Source organism: Podarcis raffonei, chromosome 1 (assembly GCF_027172205.1).
Source record: "Podarcis raffonei isolate rPodRaf1 chromosome 1, rPodRaf1.pri, whole genome shotgun sequence".
Classification (NCBI taxonomy): domain Eukaryota; kingdom Metazoa; phylum Chordata; class Lepidosauria; order Squamata; family Lacertidae; genus Podarcis; species Podarcis raffonei.
The window spans coordinates 106,218,021-106,241,237 of NC_070602.1; the positions used below are offsets into that span (position 1 = coordinate 106,218,021).

General features: G+C 41.8%; 1 protein-coding gene across 14 annotated transcripts in view; it reads right to left on the reverse strand.

Moving 5' to 3' along the window:
- Positions 1 to 23,217, reverse strand: part of BAZ2B (bromodomain adjacent to zinc finger domain 2B) — a 193,868-nt gene that overhangs the window by 96,042 nt on the left and 74,609 nt on the right. The window contains exon 3 of one of the 14 annotated variants that reach the window (XM_053407698.1): positions 13,403 to 13,476. The exons of 12 other annotated variants lie outside the window; for them this stretch is intronic. The gene's annotated coding sequence lies outside the window, so the exon portion shown is untranslated. Of the gene's footprint in view, positions 1 to 13,402; positions 13,477 to 18,650; positions 18,934 to 23,217 lie in introns of those variants that run through there. One more of the 14 variants, XM_053407712.1, reaches the window with a different exon arrangement.

Genomic DNA, 23,217 nt, shown 5'->3' on the forward strand with positions numbered 1-23,217 from the left:
GGGGCAGCTGTAGTTCCAGAGGCTCCTGATACAGAAGCCCTTCTCTGCATGAAAGAATCAATTTTATATTGTCTGCCAGATCTCAAGGTTGTTTCTTGTGAATCCCCTTTCTCTTTACCATCTGCCATAACAAGATCTTTTAGTCAAGGTCATTCCCACACTCTTAAGCTGTCAAACAAAAGTTCTCAGATTTTACACTTCACTTGTTGCTGTAACAATTTGTAAGTCCTCTAGAGGGCGCAGAGTCAATTTTTTTACTTCTCCAAATAGTCCCACACTCTCCTAAAAGTAAACAAAAGTTTTCCTGGTCCCTTCCAATTGTTCTTTTCTCTTTCTAAGGGACCCAAGTCAATAATGTCCTGTAAGTAACTTTACAATGCAACAAAATAAGTATTTCAAGTTGAGAGTAACCAAAGTCAATTAAAGATACTTTTTAACCTTCTTATAGCAACAGTCCTTAGCCGGTTCCTTTTCTCCGGCAGTCCGATCCCAGGTTTAAGAACAGCGGTATTTAACTCAGTTCTTTAAAGTTGGCAGAAAAACACTTTAAAATCTTCTTCCCCCCCCTTCTGCCTTCGGGGAGGGAGTTCTTTGCTTTGGTGGTGGATTTCTTAATTCCCGCAAATTTCCTCTCAAGCAGTTACAGCTAGAATGCCTTTCGCTTTGATCTTGCTACAGAACGGAAAGCAGACTTCCTTTTTAGTGCTTATCCGTCTCGGTGCCCAATTTCTTAACTTTTAATGTCCAATTGTATTTTAGCGGTCAATCCTACTCACGGATAGTTGTTCTTTTAATCCAATTTCGCCGGAAGAAATCAGCGCTCTCCGCTAATGGCGACGCGGCTTCGCTTCGCAGGCTGGGTGAAGACGACTCTCAGCACCGCTCCTCACACCCTCCGCTGATCCGCAGCCTTTAAAAAGGCTATTTCACAGCGTCGGGGGGGCGCAAAGGTGCCCGCCGAGTCTCCAGTTCACAGGCAACACGCCTGTGATTTTTAAGGGTCCCCGCTCCGCCGTAGCTGACAGGACCCGAACCTACGAAGCAGATCTCTCCCGGAGCTCCGGGAGAAATCCGCCATTAAGCGCTGGCGCTAACCGGAAGTCCCCCAGCTTCACAAACTAACTTTATGCTCCCAGGTTGCTCTGTTTTTTTATCGCCAATTGCATGCAGGCCAAAGTGGAGAAAGGTGAGCTGAAAATACAGGTGTGCATTCAGCTCAATACATAACAGTATCCTCATCCTGAAAAAAATGTGAGTGGAACCATATGATCAAAGATAATGACCATTTTCTCTTCTTCAGGGAAGCTGCTGAAATAAAGCACAGACCTCTTTAAAGGTAACCACTTAGAATGACTGTAACAGTTTTTATCCACATCCAGAGTTGGGGAGGATCATCACACTGGGGACCTGCTGATTGTCACCAGGCAAATGGTACCAAACTGTGTTCATGCCACACAGAGCTACCACAGTGCTGACTGTGACATGGATCACTCCCTGGTGGCAAGCACAATTCTTTTCCAGCCAAGGAGGATCCATAGCACAAAGCTAGCTGAAAGTGCGGCCTCGAATCAACACAGCCAGAACCGTCATAACTGAACTCTGTGAACACTTCTCTGATTCTGTTGAACAAGCTCTACTGAACTGCTCCAGAGAGAGCATCGAAGCAAGGTGGAGCTGCATCAAAGAGGCAACGTACAACAAAGCTACGTCCTCTTTTGACGAAAGAGAGCAGCAGAAATGACCACTGGGAGGAGCGTAGAGAGAACACACACTATGGTGCACCTGTAGCAGCAAAACCAGGCGCTTTCATCTGCCCCACCTGCAATAAAACACGTCCCTCCTGTATCGATCTCTACAGCCACAGCAGGCACTGTAACTCTCCCAACAGTATGACTTTGCCCCCAGAAGGCGCAGTCTTCCACCGTCTCCCAGGACAGATGTCAACAAACAATGGCAATGCCTTATGAAGAAAAGTAACTTCTAAATATCTCATATGAACTAATTTACTTTATTATCAAAACATTTCTGTTGCACAAAGCAATACCCAAAGCAGCTTTCAATCAACAACCTTTTTTAAAATTAAAATTTTTTTTGCAACCAATGGTGGATTTGCTTTAACACAGCAATTAGGAATCTGTGGCTTTCCAGAGGGGTGCTGGGCTCCACCTCCCATCAGCCTCTGCCAGCATGGACACAACTGTCAGGGATGATGGGAGTTCAAGTCCAGATTCTGCTTACACAAGTTTCACCAATTCCCCCTCCACCTACTGCAGCCTTCTGTCCCATGCAAGTCTAGAGGGTGCAATCACCCCCAGAAACAACTGGAGGCAGGGCTAAAATGAGAATGGATGCCCTGCCTTGCATGTGCTGGTCATTTCCGCTAAACCAAATCACCCAAGATTTATGAAAACAATCGGCAGCAACAAGGGAGGCGTTTAGGGAGAATCAGCAAGGCCCATAGGCTCACTTGAACAGGACTTTTTTTCATGGCAACAAGATGTTATCAGGGAAAGGACCAAGCAGGTGTCCTGGAAAACGGTGTACCCACCCACGAAACTTGCAGGTTTTATTGATGTTGTTTATTTATTTTTTAGTAAGAAATGCAAGGATTAAAAAAAAGGAGGAAGAGGGAAAACACAGGAAAACAAACTTTGTTCTAGCTGTGTGAATAATTTGGTGTTCCTTCCTACCGCTGCAAAGTCCTTACCATTTAACTGGGGTCTATGAGACATACAATTTAACATCTACTAACGCGGATATAACTGTAAACAATCAAGATGTAGGAAGCGCAGCTGAAGCTCTCTGTATGGATACTAGGAGATGCAGGCATACATAACCTACACTAAACCACTGCACCGGCTGTGATTATACTCCTAGGACCAATTCAGTAAGCTACTGTTAACCTTTAAAGCTCTCCACAGCCTGGGCCCTGCATATCTCAACAACCCTTAATAACAGCTCCCACTCATACTTCTGATATGTAATCAGACCTTGATTCCCATTTCTCCTTTGCGTGAAGTGGGAACCAAGGAAGCTAGAAGCAAGGCCTGAACATTAGCTGCCAGAACGCTACAGAATGATTTCCTCCTAGGGTGCCCACTTATATGCTGCCAAAAAAGGAGAGGACAAAAGAGAACACAGATTGGCGTAAAATCTGCATGTGCTATTTTAGATGCATAGGTGTGAATTTAAAAATAATTCCTATAATTTAGATAGAAATACAAGACACCTCTCCATAGCGGAGAAGACTGCAACCAGGGAATCTGTGCACCTGCGCAAGTGCCAAGAGTCAATAGGCAATTTCACAGCCCCAGGCTCTCTCTCCCCATCAGGTTCTTTGGATCGGACAGTGGGCTCCTTTAAGCAGAGTACTGTGACACTCCCCCCCCCCCCGCATGTATGGGACAGAAAAGAGTGATTTCAATTATTTAAAAAAACACACACTTGACATTTCAGTGGGAGGTTTGTGTTCCAAAAGCCGTCTCTACTGCGAGCAGCATATGATGTGATGCACAGGGATGTGGTGCATGTGAAAAATCATGCTCTCGTGCACATATGGAAGTGCTTTCTACAGTCTTCGAATCCCAGCTTCAAAAGCCTATTTGCTTCAGTGGAATATTTTAGCACCTACTCATGTAATCAGAGGAGTTACACATGCATTTACTCTGTCCATTTGAAAACCAATGGAACTTTACAAAACTTAAGTTTGAATTGATTGGTTCCTGTGTTAAGAGAGTCAACTTATTCGGTGCCAAAGGTGCATTGTAACTGTAGCTGGGCTGAGGTTATCTGTATTCCCTTTTTCCTTTGTGTACACCTTTGATAAAGAACTAGGCATTTGTTAGTATTTTTCTCGTAGCAGATGTCAAAGGCTGTGAGCTGTTGCTGCAAATGCTCATTCTTCATAGAACAACTTTCATTAAAACTTGACATTTTAGCAGAACAAACCATTTTAAAAAAATAAATATATCATTGTTGTTATACCAGAGGCTATCAATATAATCCTGAAGGTCCCTTGAAGCTGTTCAGATTGAAGGATACAAAATGGGATATTGCATAGTGCACATGTGAATATTTAGGGCAGCACTACTCAGATGTGAACATGGCTTGTCCTACTTGACCTGTGACCCTCTGCCCAACCCAAATGGTGCCCCCGAGCCATGTCTACCAAGAAACTCGATAAATCTCTCATTTCTGCTGTCTACCTAGGACTGCAAAATCAGAAGCAGTTATTGACCACTTGGCATATCGCATTACATGGCCAGTGGGCTACATTTTGTTTGATCAGTCATAAATTGTGCAAGCCTAGACCAGGCTGCTGAGCTAGGTTTTATCCTTAAGCACTCCTGGCTGGTTGTTCTGAGTCTACTGCATGTGCACCAGGTCACCCTTAATTTTATGATCTGCCATGTCACAAGCTGCTAGTATACAAGCACGATGCATTGCAAGAGATTGTGGGGAGAGGTACAGGGATGTTTCGTTGCAATCATAACCTTGTGAATGGTTTTCCTGAAGGAAACGTAAGAACGTAAGAAAAGGAGCCTGATGGTTCAGGCCAATGGCTTATCTAGTCCAGCATCATGTTCTCACAATGGCTGACCAGATGCCTGTGGGAAACCCACATGCAGGATTCAAGCACAAAATAACACGTTGCTCTCCTGTGGTTTCCAGCAGAGCACAGCCATCTTGGCTAGTAGCCATTGACAGACTTCTCATCCACTAATTTATCTAATCTTCTTCCAAAGACATCTAGGTTGGTGGCCACAGTTTCAAAGCTTAACTATGCGCTACAGTGTGTATTTTGGGCTCCCAATCCAATAAAATCACTTTAGCTTGTCATGTAAAAGAAGTAAAAGAAGAATCCTGTTTTTGGAAAGTAAACAATGTGCAGGGTTCCACCAATAAACATGATTCTGAAGCCTGTAACAAAACCAGAAGATTAAGTCTTTTGCAGGCCTTGCGTTTTACTCCTTCAAAGTGATATTAAACTCGTGTACAGCACAGCTATTCCAATGGTTACAGCTGTTAAGGGTAGGTTTATATTCCAGTGCAGTGGTACCTCAGGTTACAGACGCTTCAGGTTACAGACTCCGCTAACCCAGAAATAGTACCTCGGGTTAAGAACTTTGCTTCAGAATGAGAACAGAAATCGTGCTCTGGCGGCGCGGCAGCAGCAGGAGGCCCCATTAGCTAAAGTGGTGCTTCAGGTTAAGAACAGTTTCAGGTTAAGAATGGACCTCCAGAACGAATTAAGTTCTTAACCCAAGGTACCAGTGTACTAGCAGAGGAGTATAGATTGCCTCCTCAGACAGATATTGAATAAAACTGCTGCCAGAAAGCAGTTACCAATACGTTAAAATGACCTTCTTTGGATTTTGAAATCCCGACATTGGATTGCTAATCCCATTTAAGAATTCAATTCCCCAAACTACTTATTCTAAATTAACCTGGAAATAGTCATTATGTTACAAGGAATTAAACTGGACAGTTTAACTTGATTTCAGCTTCATACTACAGGTTTCTCGCTTTCCACTTATTACCTATTTCTTGGTGTAATCTACACACATATTAAATAAACGCTGTGGAAATGCTTTTAAAAAACGTTTTGAAAAATACATTGAATTTGGCATAGCTCGCTGTCGCCATCTAGTATCACATTTGTATATTGCACTTTACAACACATTTAAAACGTTTTATTTGCAGCTGTATAGCTGAGTCCCACCACACTTACAGCCACGCTTGGAGTGGACATGGGACAGGGCCTTCTCGGTGACTGCACCCAGACTCTGGAACTCTCATCCTAGACAAGTTGACTGGCTCACTCACTGTTGTTCTTCGGCCAGCAGGGGAAGACCCTTTTGTTCCAGCAGGCCTTTGGGAACTGACTGTTTTTAATGGAAAGGATGGTGCTGTGATGTTTTTATTGTTGTTATTATCTGTATCTTTAATAGATCTTTCTATATGTTGTTTTAATTCTATTGGTGTTTACCGGTAACTACTTCTTATTATATTTTCTATGTTTTTAGCTTTTTCTATTTTATCTGCATTTTTTTACCTATAAGCCACCCCTGGGGAAAAGGTGGGATATATAATAATACCAATGATGATGATGGTGGTGATGATATTAATAATGACTTTCCTAGGGAATTTCTTAAAAGTCCTGTTCATTCATTTATGGTTGCCTTTGCATTTGAAGAAGTATTTTTTATTTTCAATCAAGTTAAGCTAACACTTATATTAATCAGTAAGGATAAAACTACCTTATTTTCATAAATATTTTACCTACATAAATGCTAAACTTTCTTACAGAGCTGTTTCAGTGTTCTACCGTGTCATCACTAGGAGAAAACTACATCCCCCTAAGGATAAAATATGCTGCAGCTTGGGTGGAAAAACATGACGTTCCCACTGTGATTTAAATGCCCCTAAAGCCTCTAGAGCTACAGAAGCATTTCTCACTAATTTACTTTAAAACAAAAAAACAAAAAAATTAGTGCTCTTCAGCACTAATTTCATCAACATACTGCATCCAAAAGTGATTACACTGCATCCCTTTCTCCATACTTGCATGTGACGTATATCCTTGCAAACTTAACTTTTTCGGTTAAAATAAAATGTAACGTTCTCTAATTTGTGCTGTCATCTAATTAAATAAATCTTATTATCATTATCAATTGGCAAATATCAACCAATTAATTTAACATAGCTTAATCAATTAAATGAGTACAGGTGGTGCAGATAAAATTCTACTCGGGCAACAGAACTTCAACTTCTTCTCATCTCACCCCCCCCCAAATATGCTCCATAGGGTCCCCCAGGTCTCTGGAGCAGATTTTGAGGGTACACCGGGTGGGGCTACAAGGGAAAGGAGAATGAAGATCCATCACAGAAGCGGAACAACATTGCATACAATCCTATGAAATTACATTTTTAACAGAATAGTAGGTTCTGAATAATTTTGTTTGCATGGTTTTAGATGATGCATACATATGTCATAACAGGCACTACCTTACAAAATAAATTCCTTGCTTCCTCTAAGTTGGCACCTCCAAATTTAGTAAGAATGTGTATTAAAAACAATTAAGATTTTAAAAAAGAAATATGATGCCCAATTACTCAACAGCACATTTTTAAATCAACCAAAGCATTTCAAAATCATTAAGTCTAACTAATTCACGTTCTTGGGATGCGGGTGGTGCTGTGGTCTAAACCACTGAGCTTCTCGGGCTTGCTGATCAGGAGGTCGGCGGTTCGAATCCCTGCGACGGGGTGAGCTCCAGTTGCTCGGTCCCAGCTCCCGCCAACCTAGCAGTTCAAAAGCATGCCAGTGCAAGTAGATAAATGGGAAGGTAATTATTTTGCAGCAGTAAGGTAAATGGTGTTTCCATGCGCTGCTCTGGTTCGCCAGAAGCGGCTTAGTCATGCTGGCCACATGACCCGGAAGCTGTACACCGGCTCCCTCGGCCAATAAAGTGAGATGAGCGCCGCAACCCCAGAGTAGTTCACGACTGGACTTAACTGTCAGGGGTCCTTTACCTTTACAAATTCATGTTCTAAACCTTACAGGCCTAATTTTTATATATTATATTTTAGCTTAGCTCAGTCATTCACAAGGAACAAAAATGAGTGGCGATTCCTTTGAAACAAAAAGCCACGCATAAAATATAAGGTAAAATACAGAATACTAGGCCAATAAGTATCCAATCATCCCAGCATGCATCAGCAGCAAATTAATATGGCTTACAGCACTTCTAAAGGATGCCCTTACTTTGGCAATTTCCCAGAGGACAACAGTGGAATAGCCACTAAGCACTTCAGTCTTTGATCTCTTGCTGAAACAGTCCTGATAGATGCATGATGTAGCCAGGTGGGCATATTTACTCCATCTTCCAACTTGCTACAGGGCATTAAGGAGGAGCAGACTATAGGTCAGTGCAGAGATAACACTGCCCATATACAGCTTGGCTACTGGAAGGACCAGAATTTAAATCACTACTTATTCAGCTTTATTAACTTTTTATAAAGTTAGTCATAAGTGCCATTTCCCACACATAAAACCTGAACTGAGAGCATACATAATTCCTGTGTACTCTCTTCTGACTTTTCCATCAGGTAAAAGTTTTATAAGACTATTGTAAGCTCATGGTATTATTTTCACAGCATGCACACTGTGGAAACATGCACTGGAAAGTCAAGATTCATATATTACAAGCAGAGGAGGAGAACCTGTGACTTTGAGATGTTGCTGGACTAGTGCTTCCATCATCCCTTACCATTGGTCATTCTAGCTGGGGCTGATGGGAGTTAGAGTTCACCAGCACCTAGAGGGCCACAGGTTCCTCATTCCTATATTAAAGGATAAAGCACGGAGTCACTGAATTTTAAGTTGTACACACTTCTATTGCAGCCTCTGAACTGAACCTAATATACAGTGGGCGCTCGGGTTGCAGACGTGATCCGTGCAGGAAGCACATTCGCAACCCACAGCACCACGTCTGCACACGCACAGGTTGTGATTAGGCGCTTCTGCGCATGCGCCGAAACCCTGAAGTAACCTGTTCTGGTACTTCCGGGTTCAGTGCGATGCGCAACTCGAAATCACGCAAGCCGAAGCGTCTGTAACCCAAGGTATGACTGTAAAGCTTCATGCATGTGCCTACAGACAACATATTCATTTAGAAAAGAGCCTGAATTGGTCTTCCTATATTTCTGGTAAATTTTCTTCAGTTGGCTCTCTAGCAACCATCATTAAAATAAGGACTATGATAATGCTGAGTTTAAAATTGTATAATTTTTAGTTTAGTTTGGCAATTGAATATGTTCAGTTGTGTTTGTATATTTTTGTTCTGTGTACAGAAAATGTACAGCCGGTGGCTCATGCAAATAAATAAATATCTATTTATATACAATGTTAAAATATTAAATCATTCAGGTAGAATGATTGATTCCTTGAAAATTAGCAGTGGCATTTTTTACTTTGACAGTTCTGGCATTCTGTTCTAGCAACTGCATCCAAAGAGGAAGTATTTCATTATCTCTAGGCTTTCAAATGATCACATGATTTCTACAAAATTATTTCACTTTCCTTCCATTATAGAAGACTGTTACAATCATATCCACAATATATTGCCATAATCCAGCCCTGTACACACAGCTCTGCAATAACAGTTTTTATCACCATGATCAAGGGCAACAGCTTCTATGATAAAACACAACAGAAGAATCTGTGCATGGCACAGCTACAGTACAAAGACGTGAAGCCATGCCACTGAAACCAGGCACTACCAGATGCAATAGGACTTTGGCTGGACTCCACAGATGCATGTCCTACTCAGAGCAGACTCATTAAAGGTAACGGAGGTGACTAATTTAGGTTCATTAATTTCAGTAGGTCTACACTGAGTAGGACTTAGCTGAATACAATCCATATTCAGGAGGAAGGATGGAATATAAATTTACTTGTCAGCTTTTTGAAAAGCAACTGATGAGCTGCATGAGCCAGAAAATGGTTCTTCATAAAAGACTTGAGGTTGCTTGACATTTAATGAAAATGGGCAATGGGAGATTCAAGAAGAAAAAGAAAAGCATAAAAGGCCAGGAAGCTGAAGCATAAAGACACAACTCCACAAATTTAATATTCCCAATGGGCAAGGCTGGATTGTGGGTTGGTTTTTTGTTGTTTTTTGTTTTTGTTTTTTGCACTTCCTTCTTTCATGGAAAATTGAACAGAAACATTGTACTGTTTTTAGAAAATGAAAATAGGCATGCAATAAAGTTAAAAAAAAGACAATGCAATATACCCAGGTTGTTTTATAACAGGAATAGCCGATGTGGTATCCTTCAGATGCTGCTGGACTACAATTCCCATCTTCCCCAACCACTGACCATGATGTCAAAGCTGATGGGAGTTGTAATCGAACAACATGGGGGAGCAGTAAACTGGCTACCCCGCTTTACGGCATTCAACCTTGGACAACCATTAATAGAAGGTCAGCCATGTTTTTGACCTGTCGTAAACAATGGATATTCTATGGGCAGCAGAAAAATATTGCTGACAAATGTGTTATGGGTAGAAGATGAAAATTCTGGAACAGCATAAACAGGTTCATGGTTAAATACAGGCCAGAAGTTTTAAATAAGTAACAGTGGATATTTTGCATAGACATTTGTGAACAGCATTTCAGTAAAAGAAACAACCACAGACACATCACATTCTGCATGCAAACACTAGCGTACAAAATAAGCTTACTCTAACTGCAGTCTATTGACAACTGGAGGAGAACAAACGATAAACATTTTGTATATAGTTCCGAAGCTAGCTGTATTGGACAAGGGGTGTGTGTGTGTGTGTGTGTGTGTGTGTGTGAAGTTACCTTCCTTGTTAGTTAAAACAATAATACTGTAATAAAATAGTTTATACAGTACTTATGTAGATTTTGGCCAGATTTTGAAAGAGCGGCATGGAATTTTGCTTAAAGTGGATTTTCAAACAGTTATTTTCATTTCACTCTTTTAAAATCAGAGTATTTTCCTGCTACTATCAAGTCCAGTTTTAGTGTAACCTTTTGACGTAAATAAAAATGGATGCCCTGATGTGCACATCTAGATGCCCATTCTTAGTCTCCCTTTTACTTTGAGGTTTTCCACACTGCAACATGTCACTTTTTTACTAGCTATGTTTGGTAATAGAAACTAAACCAGGAACCATACATTCTTATCCCTCCTTGGGAGGGGTTACAGGTCCTAGATTTAATTTATAGCATCTTCAGTTTAAAATAAAAAAATCTCTGGCAGCAGAGGCCTTGCAGAATTGCTGGCAGCTGAAATAAAGAGTGTCCTAGGACAGACAGACCAACAATAACCTCATATATTCATACAATTACCCGTATTTTTTGCTCTATAAGACGCACCAGACCACAAGACGCACCTAGTTTTTGGAGGAGGAAAATAAGAAAAAAAATATTCTGAATCTCAGAAGCCAGGACAGCAAGAGGGATCGCTGCGCAGTGAAAGCAGCAATCCCGCTTGCTGTTCTGGCTTCTGGGATAGCTGTGCAGACTGCATTCGCTCCATAAGACGCACACACATTTCCCCTTACTTTTTAGGAGGGAAAAAGTGAGTCTTATAGAGCAAAAAATATGGTATATCCCCAAATCATGCCACTAAACTAAAGCCACTGACAGGGTTGATTTTCACTCGTTCTCTGCTACTACTGCTCTTTAGGAAACAACTTGCATTCCGGTATTTGGGAAACAGCTTACAGGACTGGAGAGAGGGGGACGGCGGGAAACAGCACATTGCTATTTGAAGTTAGTAAATTCATGCAGGCTATCTGTAACTAAATGTTGCTGAATCAATAGCTGAGATAACATCTTTTCCTTTTCTTTTGCATAGCTGCCAGGGCGCATTTACAAAGCAAAACTAATTTTCCAGCTGCTTCAACAAGGCTTTTTGGCCCTGCACTGGCAAATGACCGTAGAGTTGACTTTCACCTGTTCTCTCTGCCATTGCTGCTTTTCAGCAAACCTGGCCTATACCTGTCCTACAGTTGTCCTCCCTGAACACACCATAGGCCAATTTAGGCCTGTCCTCCCTGAACACACCATAGGCCAATTTAGGCTCCGAAACCTCATGGCTTCCTGACACTTTAGCTTCAAGCAACATGCAACTACCAGAGACAAAGAGGGATCCCAGGAAAAATAATATGCTTACAGTGTGATCCTATGCATGTCTACTCAGAATTAAGCCCCAATGAGTTGAATAGGAGTTAGTGCCACGTGTTAAGAATTGCAACATTAGATTACTTTTAAAAAGTAATCTACTCATGTTTGGAACTTAATCTATGCCCAATCCATAAGAAATAACCATAGAGCTTTGAGATCTGTATCTCAACCATTAATAATTATTTATTACCTTTGGTTTGCAATGCTTTGGTTGCTGGTAGAGCAAACTAAAAATAGGTACTGGTATTTTCACACTTCAGCTTGAATTAGCTTGAGTCAGTTTTAAAACTCTGAAGAACAACACAAGCAGCATAGAAATATTTTGCAGGGTTTGTTTGTGTGACACAAAGCTCCACTAAAAATTAAAACAGCGTTTCTATTCTCACGAAGCAATGCAGTTTTTAAATTAAGGCACAATGAATGAATAAGTAAACACAATGCCAGGCTTCAGCCTCAAAACCACTTACTCTGAAGTAGCCACGGTAACTTCACCGGAACGTCTCCAGAGTCAGCAGACTGAAGAACTGTGGTCTACATCTGTCTAACTGTAATTTAAATTGTGAAATGTCCCAACAAACAATGATGTGCTAACATCTTTTTCCTTCTTCTACGAAGTTGAGTTTCCTGCATTCAAAACAGGGGGGGTTGAAGTATTCATGTAGCTTTGACATTGTCACAGCAAACCTAGGCAATGAGTTGCTTGGCATTCTGTGTTTGGCTTGTTTTTCCTCACGCAAAATATTGATGTTGTTTTAACAAGTACAGTCATTGGTCTTTTCATCCTCTAGGAGTTAAGCAAATCCCATGTTGTTATAAACTATAGTGGTGACTCAGGCCAGGCCAGGATAAAATCCAAACACAGGGAAAAACCTGTAATTAACATGTTCAAGGAACTAAAAGATGCACACAGCATACATATTTGTTTGCTGGTACAGACTATAAAGGCCCAGCAATCTGCTGCTGCCTCAAATATTGCCAGAAACATAAATTGTGTAAAGAACCTCCCTCCAAACATAACAATCAACATGAACTCTATGTCAGAAATTAAATTGGACAAAGGTTAAACATCTGTACACACATAATGCATGCCAATATGTATTTGAGGGGGAAAGGCTCGAGGGGCCTGTACTCCCTCTAATCATATTCAATAAAACTTACGAAACTTTATACATCTGAAAACTGTATGTGACCAGTGAGTTGTTACACTGTTAGGTAGAGAGGAGTTTTGGATTTCAACGCTAAATACTATCCAAATTCACTATCTAAATGAAAACATTGAATATGGTGTTTTTAACTGAATATTATGATGGGTGGCAGAAATTCAGACTGATTAAACAGTCAAGATTATTCCAGTTCCTTGGAAATTCCATTCTTTTCTGAAGAACCATTTATTATTTAATATTCAGCAGTGGTGAATATGAAATTAATCAATCCATTTCACTTTATCCATTAGGCATTCTAATCTCCACTTCACCATGACAGGGACGAGTAACGAATTCCAGTTACTATTCGTCCTTCTTCCTTATTGTACAAAATCTATACAATAGAGCTTTAAATGCTTCATAATCAGTGAAACTGCTGGGAGGGATCCATCTCTATGGAACCCTGTTTCTATTTGTGGTCCCATGCCAAGCCCTGGAAATTACACATCAAATTGGCTTTTTCTGTCAGTGACTCACCAGGCTTCTTTTAAGTCGGTGTCCCAGAAAAAAGCTAGTTTGCCATGACCTACTAGTCGATCCTGACCAAGCACCTAGGAATCAAATTAAGTGATTTAAAAATAAATAAAAAAGCAAAACAGCCAGTCTCATAGTATGCCATGCTGAACCCACAAGATAGCTGCCCAACTCTCTACAGTTTAAGATAAATCTATAAAATGTTTCTGTGGCGAAGTTCAACCTTGTCTTCAATTTAGGGAGAAGCAGTTCAAAGAAAAAGAATGGAATGTTATTTTAACCCATTTTAACCTGAGCTTACCACACCCCTGGTAATCAATACTGGGGATTTAAGTCCAAGCCCTTAGACTTAACCCAATAAAGATATTGTGGAAGGAAGTGAAAGAGAAGCTGAGGTGACTATTAGTATCTGCCTCTCTTCATACTATGAGAATGGCCGTCCTACTTCAGAGGGAGACAACCTCTGGCCCTCCAGATATTACTGGCCTCCAACTCCCATCAGTCCCAGACTTTGTAAGCTTTGGTCAGAAATGATTGAGCTGTAGTCCAACAACATCTGGAGGGCCATCCCTGATTTACTTCAAACATTGCTTATTATAAACCATCTTACACAAGCAATAGTCATCCACTTTACCAAAGGCTGAATTGTTCTGCTATGTAGAATTTTGCAGTGCTCCTAACTCTTTATTAAAAACCCCTAGAATTCCAGAAGACAAATACATTGAAAATATTAATATTATAGGGGAAATATTATAGGGAGAACATAGCATGACATCCAACCAATGAGAAATCTCCTTCTTTTCTGTCCCTTACATCCTCCCTAAATAGGCTTCAAGGATTTTTCCAATAATCCTTATCAGATTTTGGGGGTGCACAGGGGACTCCAAGGGGGAGGAGAGCAAGAAGAAGTATCACTGAGCCAGCAGAAGGCCATTCCACTGGCAGACAGCCACCAATGGAAATCATGCATAGCAGTCGGTTCTTGAAATATATACAACACAGATAAAGCAAGTGGCCAAATCTTCAGCTGAGAAGAAAAAAACAATACTAAACATACATCTAATTTCCAAAGCATAATGCTTGATATCCTGCACTTTGAACCCATTAGCAATACTATAACAATACTATAATCCATTAACAATACTATATTGCTTTCATATTTTTTTTAGGATTTCAACTGACTAGATAATGGTGCACATAGACAGGACTAGGATGTATGTTTAAGGATGAAAGCTATTGCTCACAGCTAACTTGGTAGCAGAATGACAACAATAATTAAATGCACTGTGTGTATTTAGTCCCGCATAACAAGGTCCTCCCAGCGCCCACCCATGGAACCATGTAGGTGATTTTCTACTATTCTTCTTCCCTCCTTATTCTCCTGCACGCTAAAAATATTCTGCTCCAGAAGGTTAGATGATACTCTTGACTAGGATGGAAGGGACTGTGTGGGACTGCATGGAAGACAAGGAATTGGAGAAAATCGTCTCTCCCCCCGCCCCCCACTTCTGCTAGTAGGAGCCTTCACTGAATCAAAGACCTTTGCATAAACAAAAGGACTTCTTCCATGAATATAAGGACACCACTGGATCCAACCAAGTTGTGTTTTTTTGTACTTGCATTTGGCAAAGTCTGCTCAGATGAACTCAGGTACCTGCTTGGTATTCACAAGACTTCTTGTTGAGCATATATGAGGAAAGCTTAGTTCTCTCCCAGTTTGTAATGTTGGTGCATGTATGTTGATGGTGCCTCATGCACATGATTTATTGTGCCATTTCCTATGCACTGTGGTCCCCAGCACCAGCCTTGGTTGATAATAGCTTGGAAACTGAACTCTCTATAACCTTCCAAAAACAAGCACATATGTGAAAACAAGAGGGTCTAAGATCTGGATGAGAGACAGCTACCACATAAAACAACTGACCAAACGCAGAAGATATATCCTCACACAAAAGTCCCTTGGTTAGCTGGTTTGGTCCCACAGTTCACCACAATCAAGATGAGCAAGTTAACATAACTTTATGAGAGCCAGTGTGGTGTAGTGGTTAAGAGCGGTAGTCTCGTAATCTGGGGAACCGGGTTCGTGTCTCTGCTCCTCCACATGCAGCTGCTGGGTGACCTTGGGCCAGTCACACTTCTTTGAAGTCTCTCAGCCCCACTCACCTCACAGAGTATTTGTTGTGGGGGAGGAAGGGAAAGGAGAATGTTAGCCGCTTTGAGACTCCTGAAGGGGAGTGAAAGGCGGGGTATCAAATCCAAACTCCTCTTCTTCTTTTGCATGTATACCTAGAAAGCATGTTTGAGCATGAACCACACATGTTCAGAATCTTACTTTACATTCTGAGCGGGACAAATTCATATTCCAAGCCAGATAATTATGATCTTTGGCAACAGCTCTACTTAGCAGCTTTTTAAAATTAGCTTTTCAATCATTGCTTTCAATCCAATAATCAAATCAAGTATGCTCAGTGTGCCTTTATTCTTATACCATCACTTACTTTCAAAATTCGTTTCCACCTGATCTGACAGTCTAATAGGACTTACTGCCTGATCCACACACTTACTTACTTAAACGTTTGCCCTGCTAAGTTCAATGGGGCTTATTCGCCAATGAAGTATGTGCAGATAGCACTACGGTCTTACACTGGAGCCAGAGGATCAACAGCCACATCCATCGCACTGCCAGACTTCCTTTCACCAGCAAGGTAGAAGTGAGGGCAGAGCATGGCTCTTATGTCCCTGTGTCCTCTTATGGAGTTTTTCTTTGTGATTTACCTAATCCCACCCCAAAATTAGGAACAAATCTGAGAACATGACAGAACACTGAGAAGCCTACGGCACCTTTCAATCCCAGCCTTCCCCCAATCCACCCACTTCACATATCCTCATCTGCCAGTGAGACTAAGGGCAGGACTATACTACAGGCTCGATTTAACTAACCTGGCACACAAGTGGAAGCCATTGCAAGGGTTCCCCAACACAATGGGGCTTTCCCTTTCTCCTTCCCCTGCATGCCCCCTGCCTCCCCACAATCTGTTCTGGGGGGGGGTTCAGAGAACCCCCAGAACAACACACAGCAGCAAGAGAGGGGGACTGTTCTGTCTGGCAAGCAGAAATGCTTGTGCTGGTGGAACAAACAAAAGAGCGCGACACAGAATTCCTCCCTTGCGCAATCAAAGCATATCCAGCACCTATTTAAAGCGCATGACCTCCCCAAAAGAATCCTGGGATCTGTAGTTTCCCCTTCACAGAGCTACCATTTCCAACACCCTTAACAAACTGTAATTCCAGGACTCTTTGGAGAAGTCATGTGCTTTAAATGTGTGTTGATTATGCCTTAAATGTACAGTGTGGAATAGTTCTAAGACTTTGGACATTGCCTGCCCAGGTGCCACAACCCCCTGCCACCCCAACTTTATGGAAAGAACCAGACAAGACAGAATCATGCCACAACTTTCGCGATTACAGATGCAAGAGGTTTGGCATAGGCATTGGATACAACCATTGACATCCAGCCCTCCTGCTGGAACTATGTTATGTTCCTAGCTCCCACCTGGGCATCTAGACAGAAGCAACTCCTCCCAGATGCCTTTATTGGGATACCTCTTAACTCTGGACGGAAGGCAGAGGCTACAACCTCCCAACCAAGACTAAGGCTTACCCAATGCCTAAACCCCCAAGAGCTGTGACAATTGCTATGAGGTAGGCAAAACCACCAGCCATAGCCAATTGGTCAGATGCAAAAAATTCTGCCCAGCCTTGAATATGGTGACCAACAATGTAAATAGCAAATTCAAACACAGTACAGATTGCCAATAACATGAGGATGGGTGGGCGATCTAATGAGGAACTGCCTGCAGAGGAAGAGGCAAGCAGTCTTATACACCTACGGAGCGGACCCAAGTGAAGCATGCCGGTTAAGTTGGACCCATCCTACAGGAAGAGTTTCCCTCACAGCCAGACTGCAATTGGCCAATTTGCAGGCAGGCTTCTATCCAACTTCCTGTCTTGGATGGAAGACCGCTTGGCTTCCTGCTGGCCAGGAAATCCGCCACAGGCAATTGTCCCACATTGGATTACACCGGGTGAGGCAGCAACACCACTGAACCTTTGAAGATAAGCAGACTTTCTGCAGTGGTGGGAAGAAGACCTATACAGTTGGCTTTCCCATTCCAATAGCAGACCTTTCGTATCACCTTAGGATAAGGAGATCTGCTCTATCCTATGGCCACAGCGACCAAAGGTTGCTGGGTTGCTTGACTGATTTTTAAAAAGTTGTTCATTTTAATTTGGCATGCACCCAGTGGCATCAATGGCAAATATTCTTCCATGTAGCACTATGTAATATTTCTCCTATGAACTTCTGATTGGCTTTGAAATAATATAAATCAGCTAACATTTGCCCCTCAATGTCCAAGCTTTTGTTGGCTTTGGGGTGGTTTTTTTTTGTTTTTTGTTTTGCTATACAAAGGAATGTGTGAATTATGGTTACAAACTGAATGAAAATTAAGCATGTTTAAGTCCTGTTGATGTCAGTAAGAGAATAGCACTGTCAATTATCTCTTACTGAAATTAATGTGACGATGCGGCTTAACTTTTGGCTGGATGTATTTGGATATTCAAAAGGCAGTATGACATACAGGTGACCAAAGCGAAGTTTTATATACCTGCCACCCTACTTTTCCAAATGTATACAGGCACAGTACCATGTAAGCTACATGGAAATCAGTGTAACAACCACTTACGTGTAAAATTAAACCTAATCCCAAAAAAGGATCATGCTTTAGAATTATAACAGATGCATAAAAACCATTCCACAGATGAAAATATAACCTGCTGCCTAAAATGCCATTTTATTTGCAGCTCAAATAACATGGCAAGTATTTTCCATTGACTCTTCCTAACAATATCCGGTATTTCTTTTTTTATATACCTCAAATGCAAGTATCACTAGCACACAAGTTGTGAAAGGCAGGTAGATGGATTTTAAACATTACAACACAAAGACAAATTCAGACATGCTTGTATTAAAATATTTTTTTTCAGCTCCTAAGTATTGCAGAGGTTAAACAATTTCCTTACTTTAAGAAGAAGAAAACAATCAGAAGAAAGCTGCTGTAAAATGAAAGCTTTTAACCCACATCCCATAAACATTTTAAACTGACAATTCCCTGGTTAATTTTTTAAAAAAGAAAAACACTGAGCACTCTTCCCTTCACAGGCGAACAGAGATGTAATAAGAACAGCTTACTGTGGATAGTGGTTTAATCAGGAAGTAGCCATTATCCTTTCGATACAGAACAGTGACAGCACTCCAAAACAACAAGCCGTGATATTTCTTTTTTTCAGTTCAGAGGAATGGAAGAACACATACTATTGTATCCCAGTTTTACTGACCCCAGAGGTCAGCAGATGTCTATTATCAAGAGCTGCAAAGGAAGCATAATCCGAAGGCAAGCATTTACAACGCTCTATTTCTGGAAATACCTAAAATCTCTCTAACACAACCTCTCTCTCCCTGTGTTACTCACAAAACATGGCTGTCTTATTCAGAGATTAGCAATTATTGTAATGAGATACTGCCGGAGAGGGTCAAATAGTACTTCCTGCAGTTTACACATCTTGATTTCCTGGTAAACAAACTGAAAGGCAGGTGGAGCACTTAAGATTACCAGTAAACATCCAAGCTCATGTGACCAAAACCAGCCCAGGTGAAGTATGTGCCTTGCAAAATATAAGGTAGAAATTGTTCTGCCTGAACTGTGGCAACACCCTGCCTGAAACAATTAAAACAAAGCAAAACTACATTCAAATATTTCTCTCTCTCTTTGAAAAATGGATAGAAGCTCCCCCCCCGCTACAATAATAAAGTCTTTTAAAATTTAAATAAAGCTTAAATGTGTACCAGGAACAAAAAAAAGGGGGAGAGAGAGACTGCCAACTTCTCAGAGAACAAGGAAGCTGTATCCATTTTACGACAGAAAGATCCACAAATATGTCTTTCTTCAGAAAGCCTTTGTACAAATATAAACACAATGTGAAATATCATATATGTGGGACATGTATCTTTCTGCAGAAACGGATGCATGAGCGCATAGGATGTACAGTGGTATCTCTGGTTACGTACTTAATTTGTTCCGGAGGTCCGTTCTTAACCTGAAACTGTTCTTAACCTGAAGCACCACTTTAGCTAATGGGGCCTCCTGCTGCCACTGTGCAGCCGGAGCACGATTTCTGTTCTCATCCTGAAGCAAAGTTCTTAACCTGAGGTAATATTTCTGGGTTAGCGGAGCCTGTAACCTGAAGCGTATGTAACCTGAAGCGTATGTAACCCGAGGTACCACTGTATAATCAATTGAGGTAAACATCCTGAAGCGTGGTTTAAAATGGTACCAACATGAAAATGAATATATAGAAAAATGTAAAACCATGGAGCTGAAGTGCTTCCAGTCTTCAGTGCCAAGGTAGGGTACTCACCCACATTACAACAAAAGCATTGCAAGTTGCTAATAAACTGTCCCAAATGTAGCACCACAGGTAGAAAGCAAATGCACATGGCAACCCATATCAGAGGTGCCTGTCCAGATGACCTAATGTAATAAACCAATCAGTTTCAAGATCATGCAGAGTCAAAGAGTCACAGGTCTCACTGACTGGAACTTTTCAAAAGTGTCACTGGCAGTTGAAAGGGGAGTTGACTAGTATTACAACTAAAAAGTGGATCGGATGAAAACATTGTCAGATTTCCCAAGCAAACGCAGAGAACAGTACTAAACGTTAACTTCTGCACTGGATTCATTAAAAAGTGTTTAAGCGGTACTGAAGCAAGCAGTCTTACCTCTTCTTCAGTATAACCTTTAAGAACAAGCACTAAGCACCGGATTGCTCTATGGGAAAAGCTGTACAACTGGCATGCATCTTAACTGGCTTAACTGACTTGTGTAATATCATCACCATTGCATTGTACAATCTTCACCAACATCACTTATCATGGTGAAGACAGGGAAATGCAAACCATATTGGCATCACAACATTCTGAGATCATGGTTTTATTATGTGCCTCCCCACACCCCACACCCCAGGAACATCCATGGAAAAAGCCAGGAAAATAAGAGCCCTAAAATTTAAATATGTTATTATACATTGTTCCATATCTCCTTCAAGCTTTTCAGTAAGTTGAATATTTGAGCAGGGCAGGATTGGTTTATTGAAGTGATAAGTCATACCCAGATTCGACCTATTGAAATCAATATCCGTTGATTTCAATGGACCTACTCTGAGTGTGATCAAAGTTGAATATAACATATGTTGCTTATATGCAAAATATGTTTCTTTGTGTATGTGGGGTGTGTGTATTTATTTGTGTTTTACATTGATATCCTACCCTTCCTTCTAAATCAGCCCTGGGTGGCGAACACTTCAGCGATAGGAATACAGTTTAAATAACATAAGGTAAAGGTAAAGGGGCCCCTGAACATTAGGTCCAGTCGTGACCGACTCTGGGGTTGCAGCGCTCATCTTGCTTTATTGGCCGAGGGAGCCGGCATACAGCTTCAGGGTCATGTGACCAGCATGACTAAGCCGCTTCTGGCGAACCAGAGCAGCGCACAGAAACGCCGTTTACCTTCCTGCTGGAAGGTACTTTGACGTGCTTTTGAACTGCTAGGTTGGCAGGAGCAGGGACCGAGCAACAGGAGCTCATCCCATCTCAGGGATTCAAACCACCGACCTTTTGTTCGGCAGGTCCTAGGCTCTGTGGTTTAACCCACAGCGCCACCCGCGTCCCTCTTAAATAACATAGAAAACATCTAAAACTAATAAAATGCAGCAGGAATATACAGAGTTGTAGTAGGAAAAATTACAAATTACAGATGAATGTACTGATAAACATTCATCTTCATCCTGGCCCTCACTGTTGGATAAAGGGAACTCCCAGTGTGGTTTCTATCAACGTCTTTAATGCATAAATCAGATCAGTATATAGGCAAGACACAGGTTACAAGGTGCAGCAGATGCGTAAGAGGTATGATACATGGCTAAATGCAAGCTAAGACGTCGATGAAGATGTTGAAGAACAGGGCAGACAGAACTCTTAATGTGGCAAGCAGCCAGTCTCCCGGCACTGGGCAAGCAAGTGGGTACTCCTTCAAGTGATTTGGGTCTGAAAGGTTGGTTTGCACCAGCTCTGGGGTCTATTGTGTACTCAGAGGTGGTGTTGACACTGGTTCACTTTCTAATTTACTTAGTCACATCTCCCAAAGGAGGAGGCTCCTTACTGACAGGAAGGGGCACCAGGGGTGGACCACAGAAGGAGGTGTTGGGCTTTTTCCTCCAGCCAGAACTCAGTTCCTGCACCTCTCAGGTGGGGCCATTGCCATGATAAGAGAACCAGGGTAAGTTCTGGCACCTTTCTTTAAAGGAACAATAGCACTGGGGAGGTGTCTAATGTCACAAGGACTGAACATTCTTCTTCCAACCTGTTTGGTTTCCTCCCCTGAATTTTAGCTTTCTACGGCCCCCTCCCTCAGCCACATCAAGGGGTTCCCCAGTCACCTCCCCCATCCCACTAGGATCCTCTCCAGGGTTACCCAGCTCTCACTCCCTGAGGTGCTCCCATTCTTCCTTGGAATCTGACCACCTCTTCCATGGCATCCCCATGGAACTCATGACAAAAAATGTCATCATTTGAAATAAAGAACTTCCAAAGGTGGGGCAAGAACAGCAAGGTACCTGTATGTATCCAATAGAGACGGGCAGGGACTCATTATGAATCAGTTCCTCCATAAAACATGACTTGGGAGCATCTCTTTGGAGCTCCTTGTTCCAGGATTCAACCTGTTTTACTATACTTATATATCAGCTGCCCTTCTGAAGCAACCCAGGGTGGACTGTTTTACACACATAGGACTGTTTTGCACACACAAAAATAAAATACTTAAAGTCGCAGGACTGAAAGCAATGACATGGCACAGGGGTTGCCAGTATGGTGCCCATGGGCATACATGCACCCACAGAAGCTTTCATTGATGAAATCTCCCTGATGATATTAGGCATGAAAGAAACTTTCTCTCATACAATGGTACCTCTGGATACGAATGGGATCCGTTCCGGAGCCCCGTTTGCATCCTGAAGTAAATGTAAGACGTGACTGCGGGTCGCGTTTCGCCGCTTCTGCGCATGCGTGTGACGTCATTTTGAGCGCCTGCGCATGTGCGAGCAGAGAAACCCGTAAATAACACGCTCCGTTACTTCTGGGTCGCCGCGGAGTGCAACCCAAAAATATTCATCCTGAAGCTACTTCAACCCGAGGTATGACTGTACTGTACAGTAGTCAACAGAACAGGTTGTGGGGATGTGTGCTTGGTTGTGGTTTGTATGCATTTGTGTGAAGCCCACAACAGTTCACCCAGTTTGTAAATGTGCCCACAGGTACAAAAAAGTCTGGTGGCACATGACATAAATATCAGCGCAGCTGGAACCCAGAGGAAACGTATATCCCCCAAAGCCCAGGCAAACTAACAACAACAACAACAACAACAACAACCTATAATGGACATGTAAAAATTGAAAGCCAGGGGTGCGGGGGGATTTCAACCACACATCTCCAGGGACAAGGTTCCACAGCTGAGGGAGGAGCTACCACAAAGAAGACACTGTTGCAGATGTACAGCTGCCACATTCTTACAATGCTAATTCCTACACCTACCCAGTTCTGTTAGCACAGTAAGGTTGTGATTAAGGTTGGAGGAGAATTTTCACATTTTGAAGTAAACTGATCACACCTTCTGGGCTATTACATGAATCAGAATGAATTATAT